This window comes from Rhinopithecus bieti, unplaced genomic scaffold (assembly GCF_001698545.2).
Source record: "Rhinopithecus bieti isolate Rb0 unplaced genomic scaffold, ASM169854v2 scaffold_21022, whole genome shotgun sequence".
Taxonomy (NCBI): Eukaryota; Metazoa; Chordata; class Mammalia; order Primates; family Cercopithecidae; genus Rhinopithecus; species Rhinopithecus bieti.
In genome coordinates, this window is record NW_016810401.1 from 1,150,560 (window position 1) to 1,160,761 (window position 10,202).

The following is a 10,202-nucleotide window of genomic DNA, read 5'->3' on the forward strand; positions in this document are numbered from 1 at the left end:
TTTTTTGAGACGGAGCTTCACTCTTGTTGCCCAGGCTGGAGTGCAATGGCACGATCTCAGCTCACCACAACCTTTGCCTCCCAGGTTTAAGCGATTCTCCTGCCTCAGCCTCCCGAGTAGCTGGGATTATAGGGATGCACCACCACATATATTTTTTTTAATTTTAGTAGAGACGGCTAATTTTTTTGTATTTTAGTAGAGATGGGGTTTCTCTATGTTGGTCAGGCTGGTCTCGAACTTCTGACCTCAGGTGATCCGCCCACCTCAGCCTCCCAAAGTGCTGGGATTACAGGCATGAGCCACTGCGCCCGGCCTCTTCTTCTTCTTTTTATTATTATTTTTTAAACAGTTGCTGCTGCATCTTCCTACTCAGAATTTTTTTAAATGCCATCAGTGACTTAACCATCAATCTTGACAAAATGATTCTTTCAACCTGAATGACTGATGCAAGAAGGGAAAGATGACTGCAGAAGAGACAAAAGACAATAAGATTACTATAGAAGTCTCAGATAAAGATATTTTTATCTGGGAGGAAACATGACTGACAGACTGGATTCTGAGCTCTCTCTACTTGGGCCAAAAAACTTAGATTTGTTCCCTCTCTTTGGGTGTACTTTTTTTTTTGAGACGAAATCTCACTCTGCCACCCACGCTGGAGTGCAGTGGCACGATCTCAGCTCAAATAATAATAATAATAATAATAATAATAATAATTGGATGCTGGTGCTTTTCACCTGCCCATAATATGATTTGAGCCATGTCAGCTATCTTTTTCCTATTGGACTAACTTTACTCCCTTACTGTTCTTTCTTTCTCTTTTTTTTTTTTGAGACGGAGTCTTGCTCTGTTGACAGGCTAGAGGGCAGTGGCACAATCTCGGCTCACTGCAACCTCCACCTACAGGTTCAAGTGATTCTCCTGCCTCAGTCTCCTAAGTAGCTGGGACTACAGGCGTGCACCACCACGCCCAGCTAATTTTTGTATTTTTAGTAGAGATGGGGGTTCACCATGTTGGCCTGGATCGTCTCGATCTCTTGACCTTGTGATCCTATTGCCTCGGCCTCCCAAAGTGCTGAGACTATAGGCGTGAGCCACTGTGCCTGGCAGTTCTTTTTCTTTTTTCTTTTTTTATTTTTTTTTGAGACGGAGTCTCGCTATGTCTCCCAGGCTGGAGTGCAGTGGCCGGATCTCAGCTCACTGCAAGCTCCGCCTCCTGGGTTCACGCAATTCTTCTGCCTCAGCCTCCCGGGTTGCTGGGACTACAGGCGCCTGCCACCTCGCCCGGCTAGTTTTTTTGTATTTTTTTAGTAGAGACGGGGTTTCACCGTGTTAGCCAGGATGGTCTCTATCTCGTGACCTCGTGATCTACCCGTCTCAGCCTCTCAAAGTGCTGGGATTACAGGCTTGAGTCACCGCCCGCAGCACCTGGCAGTTCTTTATCACTTTTAGCATCTGTTTCATTTTTAAAATCTAGTTGATTTTTAAAATGCTACCACTAAATTTTGGCTTTCCCTGAAAAAAAGCACCAGGGTTCATGGACTGCATATATTTTTTAGAATTTTTAAATCAATGAGGAAATGAAAACCAACCTCAAAAATGAGAAGCAGAAACTTCCAGTTTGTGTTGTGGCTTAAATAGCTTGTGGCAGACCAATTGTTTGCTGAGACCAACCAGGAAAGCTGGATCAATACATAAAAACTATTAGAAAGCATCATAGAGGCTTCCATAGAACAAGGAATTTCAGGAGCCAAGACCCTAGAGAGAGAGAAAGCTGGATGTGGCATCTGCTGGCTCTTCAGCAGTGACTGAAGGACTGAGTGTACAGATGATGACAACTGGGAGGCTGGTAAGTAAATAATAAAACTTTAGACAAGCACCCCTCTATGAATAATGAAGAGCTGAGAATGGACTTTTTGTTTTTTTTGGAGGCAGGGTCTCATTCTATTGCCCAGTCTGCAGTGCAGTGGCCCAAGCTTGGCTCACTGCAACCTCTGCCTCCTGGGCTCAAGCCGTCCTCCCACCTCATCCTCCCAAATAGCTGGGACTACAGGCACATACCACCATGCCCAGTTAAGTTTTGCATTTTTAGTAGAGATGGGGTTTCGCCAGGTTGCCCAAGGTGGTTTCGAACTCCTGGGTTCAAGCGATCCACCCACCTTGCCCTCCCAAAGTGCTGAGATGACAGACATGCATCACTGTGCCTGGCCCAACAACAGACTATTAATTCATAAAGAATGAAATCCAGTTTTTTTTAATTTAATTTAATTTTATTTTTTAGGACAGAGTCTCCCTCCGTTGCCCAGGTTAGAGTGCAGTGACAGGTCACTGAAACCGCTGCCTCCCAAGTTCAAGTGATTCTCCTCCATTAGCCTTATGAGTAGCTGGGACTATAGGTGCCCACCACCAGTCCTGGCCAATTTTTGTATTTTTAGTAGAGACGAGGTTTTACCACGTTGGCCAGTCTGGTCTCAAACTCCTGACCTCAGGCGATCTGCTGGCCTTAGGCCTCCCAAAGTGCTGGGATTACAGGCATGAAACACCACGCCCGGCTATTTTTTTTTTTTTGAGATGAAGTCTTGTCTGGCTCTGTCACCCAGGCTGGAGTGCAGTGGTGCATTTCAACTGATTGCAGCCTCCACCTCCCAGGTTCAAGCAATTCTCGTGCCCCAGCCTCCCAAGTAGCTCCGATTACAGGCATGAGCCACTGCCCAGCTAATTTTTGTATTTTTAGTAGAGACAGAATTTTGCTATGTTGCCCAGACTGGTCTCAAACTGCTGGACTCTAGGGATCCGCCCACCTCGGCCTTCCAAAGTGCTGGGATTGTAGACGTTAGCTGCTGAGCCTGGCCTAAAATTTTGTTTTTTTTTTAGTAGAGACAGGGTTTCACCGTGTTAGCCAGGATGGTCTCGATCTCCTGACCTCGTGATCCGCCCGTCTCGGCCTCCCAAAGTGCTGGGATTACAGGCTTGAGCCACCGCGCCTGGCCCTAAAATTTTGAAATTAGTTTTGAAGAAACTCAATGCCTGATTGAATCAAAGTAAAATCGACCTTAACTTCGTCTGCCAAAGCAATAGCGAAAGTAAATTGTCAGCTGGTCACGGTGGTTCACGCCTGTAATTTCAGCACTTTGGGAGGCAGAGGCAGGTGGATCACCTGCAGTCAGAAGTTTGAAACCAACCTGGCCAGCATGGTGAAACCTTGTCTCTACTAAAAATACAAAAATTAGCCAGGTGTGGTGGTGCATGCCTATAGACTCAGCTGCTCAGGGAGGCTAAGGCAGGAGAATCGCTTGAATCCGGGAGGCAGAGGTTGCAGTGAGCTGAGATCGTGCCACTGCACTCCAGCCTGGGTGACAGCAAGACTATATATCAAAAAAAAAGTAAATTGTCTCTGGGGAAAAAAGAAGACTGGCCAGGTACAGTGGCTCACGCCTGTAATCCCAGCACTTTGGGAGGCTGAGGCGGGTGGACAACATGGTGAAACCCCATCTCTACTAAAAATACAAAAATTAGCTGGGCGTGGTGGTAGGAACCTGTAATCCCAGCTACTCGGGAGGCTGAGGCAGGAGAATCACTTGAACCTAGGAGGCAGAGGTTGCAGTGAGCCGAGATCGTGCCATTGCACCCCAGCCTGGGTGACAAGAGGGAAATTCCATCTCAAAAAAAAAAAAAAAAAAAACCAGAAGATTATCCAGCACCTCATTTTTACAACTGTAGACACTGCATCTGTGATTTTTTAAAAATAATGTTAAGGCCGGGTCTGGTGGCTCATGCCGGTAATACCAGCACTTTGGGAGGCCGTGGCGGCCAAATCATGAGGTCAAGAGATCGAGACCAGCCTGGCCAACATGGTAAAACCCCGTCTCTACTACAAAAAAATACAAAAATTAGCCAGGCATGGTGGCACACACCTGTAGTCCCAGCTACTCGTGAGGCTGAGACAGGAGAATTGCTTGAACCTTGGAAGCGGAGGCTTCAGTGAGCTGAGATTGCACCACTGCACTCCAGCCTGGGCAACAGAGCAAGATTCCATCTCAAAAAATAAAAATAAACAAATATAAGCTAAATTTTTTTTTTTTTGAGACGGAGTCTCATTCTGTTGCCCAGGCTGGAGTGTAGTGGTGCAATCTCAGCTCACTGCAACCTCCACCTACCAGGTTCAAGCAATTCTCCTGCCTCAGCCTCCTGAGTAGCTGTTATTACAGACATCTGCCACCATATCCAGCTAATTTTTGTATTTTTAGTAGACACAGGGTTTCACCATGTTGGCCAGGCCGGTCTCGAACTCCTGACCTCGTCATCTGCCCACCTTGGCCTCCCAAAGTGCTGGGATTACAGGCGTGAGCCGCCGCACCCAGCCAGCTTAATTTTTTAGAACGTTTTTAGATTTAAAAATTGACAGGACCGGGCGTGGTGGCTCTCACCTGCAATCCCAACACTCTGGGAGGCTGAGGCAGGTGGATCACCTGAGGTCAGGAGTTTGAGCCGGAGTGTGAGCTTTCAAATTAAAAGAAAGTCTGAGTGTGGTGGCTCATCCCTATAAACTCAGCAATTTAGGAGGCTGAGATAGGAGGGTCACTTGAGGCCAGGAGTTCAAGATCAGCCTGGGCACCAAAGTGAGACCCCCCCCCCGATCTTTAACAAAATCTTTTAAAACAGCAAGGCGAGGCCAGGCGTGGTAGCTCATGCCTATAATCCCAGCACTTTGGGAGGCCAAGGCGGACGGATTACCTGAGGTCACGAATTCAAGGCCAACCTGACCAACATGGTGAAACCCCATCTCTACTAAAAATACAAAAATTAGCCAGGTGTGGTGGTGCATGTCTGTAATCCCAGTTACTCAGGAGACTGAGGCAGGAGAATCACTTGAACCTGGGAGGCAGAGGTTGCGGTGAGCCGAGATCACACCATTGCACTCCAGCCTGGGCAACAAGAGCGAAACTCCACCTAAAAAACAAAAACAAAACAAAACAAAACAAAACAAAAAAAGGCTGGGCGCAGTGGCTCACGCCTGTAATCCCAGCACTTTGGGAGGCCGAGGCAGGCAGATCATGAGGTCAGGAGATCGAGACCATCCTGGCTAACACAGTGAAACCCTGTCTCTACTAAAAATACAAAAAATAGCCAGGCGCGGTGGCTCACGCCCGTAATCCCAGCACTTTGGGAGGCTGAGGCGGTTGGATCAACTGAGGTTGGGAGTTTGTGACCAGCCTGACCAACATGGAGAAACCCTGTCTCTACTAAAAATACAAAATTAGCTGGGCGTGGTGGTGCATGCCTGTAATCCCAGCTACTCGGGAGGCTGAGGCAGGAGAATTGCTTGAACCCAGGAGGTGAAGGTTGTGGTGAGCCGAGATCGCGCCATAGCACTCCAGCCTCAGCAACAAGAGTGAAACTGTCTCAAAAAACAAACAAACAAAATACAGGCCGGGCGCGGTGGCTCAAGCCTGTAATCCCAGCACTTTGGGAGGCCGAGACGGGCGGATCACGAGGTCAGGAGATCGAGACCATCCTGGCTAACATGGTGAAACCCCATCTCTACTAAAATACAAAAAACTAGCTGGGCGAGGTGGCGGGCGCCTGTAGTCCCAGCTACTCGGGAGGCTGAGGCAGGAGAATGGTGTGAACCCAGGAGGCGGAGCTTGCAGTGAGCTGAGATCTGGCCACTGCACTCCAGCCTTGGTGACAGAGCGAGACTCCGTCTCAAAAAAAAAAAAAAAAAAAAAATACAAAAAATTAGCCAGGTGTGGTGGCGGGCACCTGTGGTCCCAGCTACTCGGGAGGTTGAGGCAGGAGAATGGTGTGAACCCCGGGAGGCAGAGCTTGCAGTGAGTCAGGATCACACCACTGCACTCTAGCCTGGGTGAGAGAGCGAGACTCCGTTTCAAACAAACAAACAAACAAACAAAAAAACAGGCAAGATGGCATGCACCTGCAGTCCCAGCTACTGGAGAGTCTGGCACGAGAGAAGTGCTTGAGCCCAGGAGTTCGAGGCTATAGTGAGCTATGATTGTGTCACTGCACTGCAGCCTGGGCAATAGAGCAAGACTCCATCTCTAAAATAAATAAATAAAATGAAACAATATTTTCTCTTAACTTTGGAAACATTACAGTTTCACCATGGAGAATGTAAATAATACAAAAGTAAAAGAAAAAATGAAAACCACCTGCAATTCAATTACTTAGAAAGAACCATCCTGAACATCTTGTTTTTCCTTTTAGTCTTCTTAGTGATAAACATATGATATAAGGTTTATATTACCATATACCTTTTTACAGGCATCAAGACAGGCATGGAATTAAAAATGAGACTGCCCCAAGCACATCTGTAGGAGTGGAGTCTTGACCTGGGCATTCCATTTGTGGCTGAGACAGAAATGAAAGATTCAGTGCTGCCCCAGCAGGTGAGTCTCAGGGTCTAAAGGAGCACCTTTCAACCAAGGACTTTTATCAAGGAACAATTCGCAATTCCAGCACAGGAGTATTTTTTGAAAGCCTATCTCTCTCTTCCTTCTTTCCTTTCTTTCTTTCTTTCTTTCTTTCTTCTTTTTCTTCTTCTTTTTTTTTTTTTGTTAGTTTCAGATATTAGGTTACTCTCTATGCGAAAGTTTACATCTTTAGTAAAAAAATATTTTAAAATTCTTTGATATAAAAATACTGGGAGGCTGGGTGCGGTGGCTCACACCTGTAATCCTAGCGCTTTGGGAAGCCAAGGCCGGTGGATTGCCTGAGGTCAGGAGTTTGAGACCAGCCTGACCAACATGGTGAAACCCATCTCTACTAAAAATACAAAAATTAGCCCGCATGCTGGTGGGCACCTGTAATCCCAGCTACCTGGGAGGCTGAGACAAGAGAATCGCTTGAACCCGGGAGGCGGAGGTTGCAGTGAGCCGATACCACACCACTGCACTCCAGACTGGGCAACAAGAGCAAAACTCTGTCACCAAAAAAAAAAAAAAAAAAAACAACTGGGAATGCCTCTCTGCAAAATGGATCTCTGGAAATGTATATTTCATATTTAGAAACTGCCAGCATTTGGAACACCAGACATTTTCTCAAGCACATGTGAAAACACATTGTCAGCCGGGCGCAGTGGCTCACGCCTGTAATCCCAGCCCTTTGGGAGGGCAGATCACAAGGTCAGGAGTTCGAGACCAGCTTGGCCAACATAGTGAAACCCCATCTCTACTAAAAACACAAAAATAAGCCGGACATGGTGGCACGTGCCTGTAATCCCAGCTACTCAGGAGGCTGAGGCAGGAGAATGGCTTGAACCGGGAGGCAGAGGTTGCAGTGAGCCAGGATCGCCCCACTGCACTCCAGCCTGGGCGACAAGAGCGAGACTCTGTCTCAAAAAAAATATATATATATACTTTGCTGGGTTTCCCCACTCAGTCTATTACCATTAGGTCATTCCCTTTTTGTCCAGTCACATTTCTACACAGCTGTCCATTCTTCATAGAAGCTAAGCACAAAAATAGACACTTTTTTCCTGAGTCTTTCGATCTTCAACTCTGAAGCCTCCTTTGTCAAATAAAACTTTGATTAGATAAATTTGTTATGCTTTTCTCTTGTTAATCTGCCTTTTGTTATTGGAGTGTCCACCTGACTCATACTATCAGGAGGAAAGGGATCACACCCTCTCCGCTCCTACACAGACATGCAAATTTTTGAGCCCTGCGTGTGAATTACTGAATCAGAAATTCTGGGGTGGGACCCAGGAACCTGATTTCAACAAACCTTCCTGGGGATTATTATGCATGCTAAAGTCTGAGAGCCACTGGCAGGAGGGGGAAGGGGAAAGGCCTATAGAATGCTTTCCAGAGGATATAGGGTTTTGCCATTTCAATCATTCCTTATGGTTGTTCCTCTCCAATAAAATAGCTATAAGGAGCATTCCTAAGAAGAAAAATGTACTAGAAAATCACTGTGCCACCTCCTTTTTGTGTCTACCCCTTAATCAGGTCATTGTTAAGCAGATTTGTCAAATTATTCAAAGCAGGTTTGAATAAATGTGTTGTACAGAGACTTCGGGGGTTTATTTGTCTGCATTTTGGCAGGATTTGCCCTGTGGCTGGAAAGATTCAGATGCACCTTCTTTCTTTCTCTTTTTAGAAGGAGTCTTGCTCTGTCACCCAGGCTGGAATGCAGTGGCGTGATCTTGGCTGACTGCAAATTCCGCCTCCCGTGTTCAAGCGTTTCTCCTGGCCCAGCCTCCCTAGTACCTGAGATTACAGGTGCACGCCACGACACACAATGCTCGGCTAATTTTTGTATTTTTCGTAGAGACAGGGTTTCACCATGTTGGCCAGGCTGGTCTTGAACTCCTGACCTCAGGTGATCCACCCACCTCAGCCTCCCAAAGTTCTGTGATTACAGGTGTGAGCCACTGCGCCCGGCCCCGAGATGCGCCTTCTTCCATCACTTACTTGTACTGTTGTTCTTTTTCACTTTGGAAATGTAAAGCCTTCTATTAAGTATAGATGGTTATTATTCTCAAACAGCTAGGTAGATCAGAACAGAAATACCACACATGATTCTCAAATCCTCCAGGACAATCCTTCTCATTTCCCTGGATGACATCTTTCTTACTTTTGAGATTTGTAATCAGACAGCCTTTCTTCCTCTCCAGGCTCTGCAACTTAACTAAGCTATGATCTACAAGTTACTGCCCTGCTCTAAACTTAAGCTTCGCAGCTGGTTCCATAGCTCAGCGGTTAGGGCACTGGTCTTGTAAACCTCAGCTTCCTCATTTATAAAAGGAGGACCTGAATAATTTCTATCTCATAGGATTAGTTTAAGCGTTAGATAATATTTGTTTATTTCTATATATATATATTTTGAGACAGAGTTTCGCTCTTGTTGCCCAGGCTGGAGTACAATGGTGCAATCTCGGCTCACTGCAACCCCCACCTCCCGGGTTCAAGTGATTCTCCTGCCTCCCACTCCCGAGTAGCTGGGATTACAGGCATTCGCCACCATGCCCAGTATTTTTAGCAGAGATGGGGTTTCACCATGTTGGTCAGGCTGGTCTCGAACTCCTGACCTCAGATGATCTGCCCACCTCGGCTTCCCAGAGTGGATTACAGGTGTGAGGCACCGTACCTGGCCGACAGGGTCTGATTTCTAGAAAATCCAGATCCTGAACACACACTGACACCCACCCCCTACATCACATACACACACAAACTAAGGTCCCTTGCAATCTCAATCACTATTCCTGCAAAAGTCAGACTCACAAGAATGAAAGCTACACTCCATTTTCTCCATTCGTTTGTATGGTTGGTTCTGCACAGACAGATGAAACCACTTCACCCTGCAGAACTGATCTATTTTCAGTGCATTTTATTTACCTGCATCCTAAGGACCACCTTCTTCACGGGATGAGTCACCTCTGGGTCAGGTCCTTCTTCCGTTTGAGATTTGAAACCAAATAGCTTTGTTCCTTTTTAGTTTGTGCCACTTTCTAAGCTGTGTACCTAAGGCATGTCACTTACCCTCTCTAAGTGTCGGCTGCTTTATACATAAAATGGGGGAATATGTAATGTAGCTATCATCATAGGCCTGAAATGTCCATTTCAGTTCTTACTAGTCTAAGCCTTCTCTAGCCTCTGCTCCATACTCTCTGCCAAGGGTTAAATCTCTATTTTCATAAGACGCATCTGCTAGGGAATAAAATAGCCATCAGAGCCTAACTGCTTTTGGATAAGGTGGACTTGGAAGGGTTAGAACAGGAGCAGATTATTCTCTGTCGATAACTGTCCCTTTAACATGTTCTATTGACTTGCTTTGCCCTGACCCCAGAGGAAATCTCAAGCAGATCCCAGAGCCTTTCCAGTCTCTCTTGCTTACTAACAAATAATTACCTTTTATTTAAGTATTTAAAAATCCATTCTCGGATGGGCCCAGTGGCTCATGACTGTAATCCCAGCATTTTGGGAGGCCAAGGCAGGAGGATCTCTCTCTTTTTTTGAGAGGGGGATGGAGTTTCCCTTTTGTTGCCCAGGCTGGAGTGCAATGGCACGATCTCTGCTCACTGCAACCTCTGCCTCCTAGGTTCAAGCCATTCTCCTGCCTCAGTCTCCCAAGTAGCTGGGATTACAGGCGTGAGTCACCAAGCCTGGCCTTCTCTGTTGCTTTTTTTTTTTTTGAGACAGAGTCTCACTCTATCGCCCAGGCTGGAGGCCGTGGGGGGGTCCCGG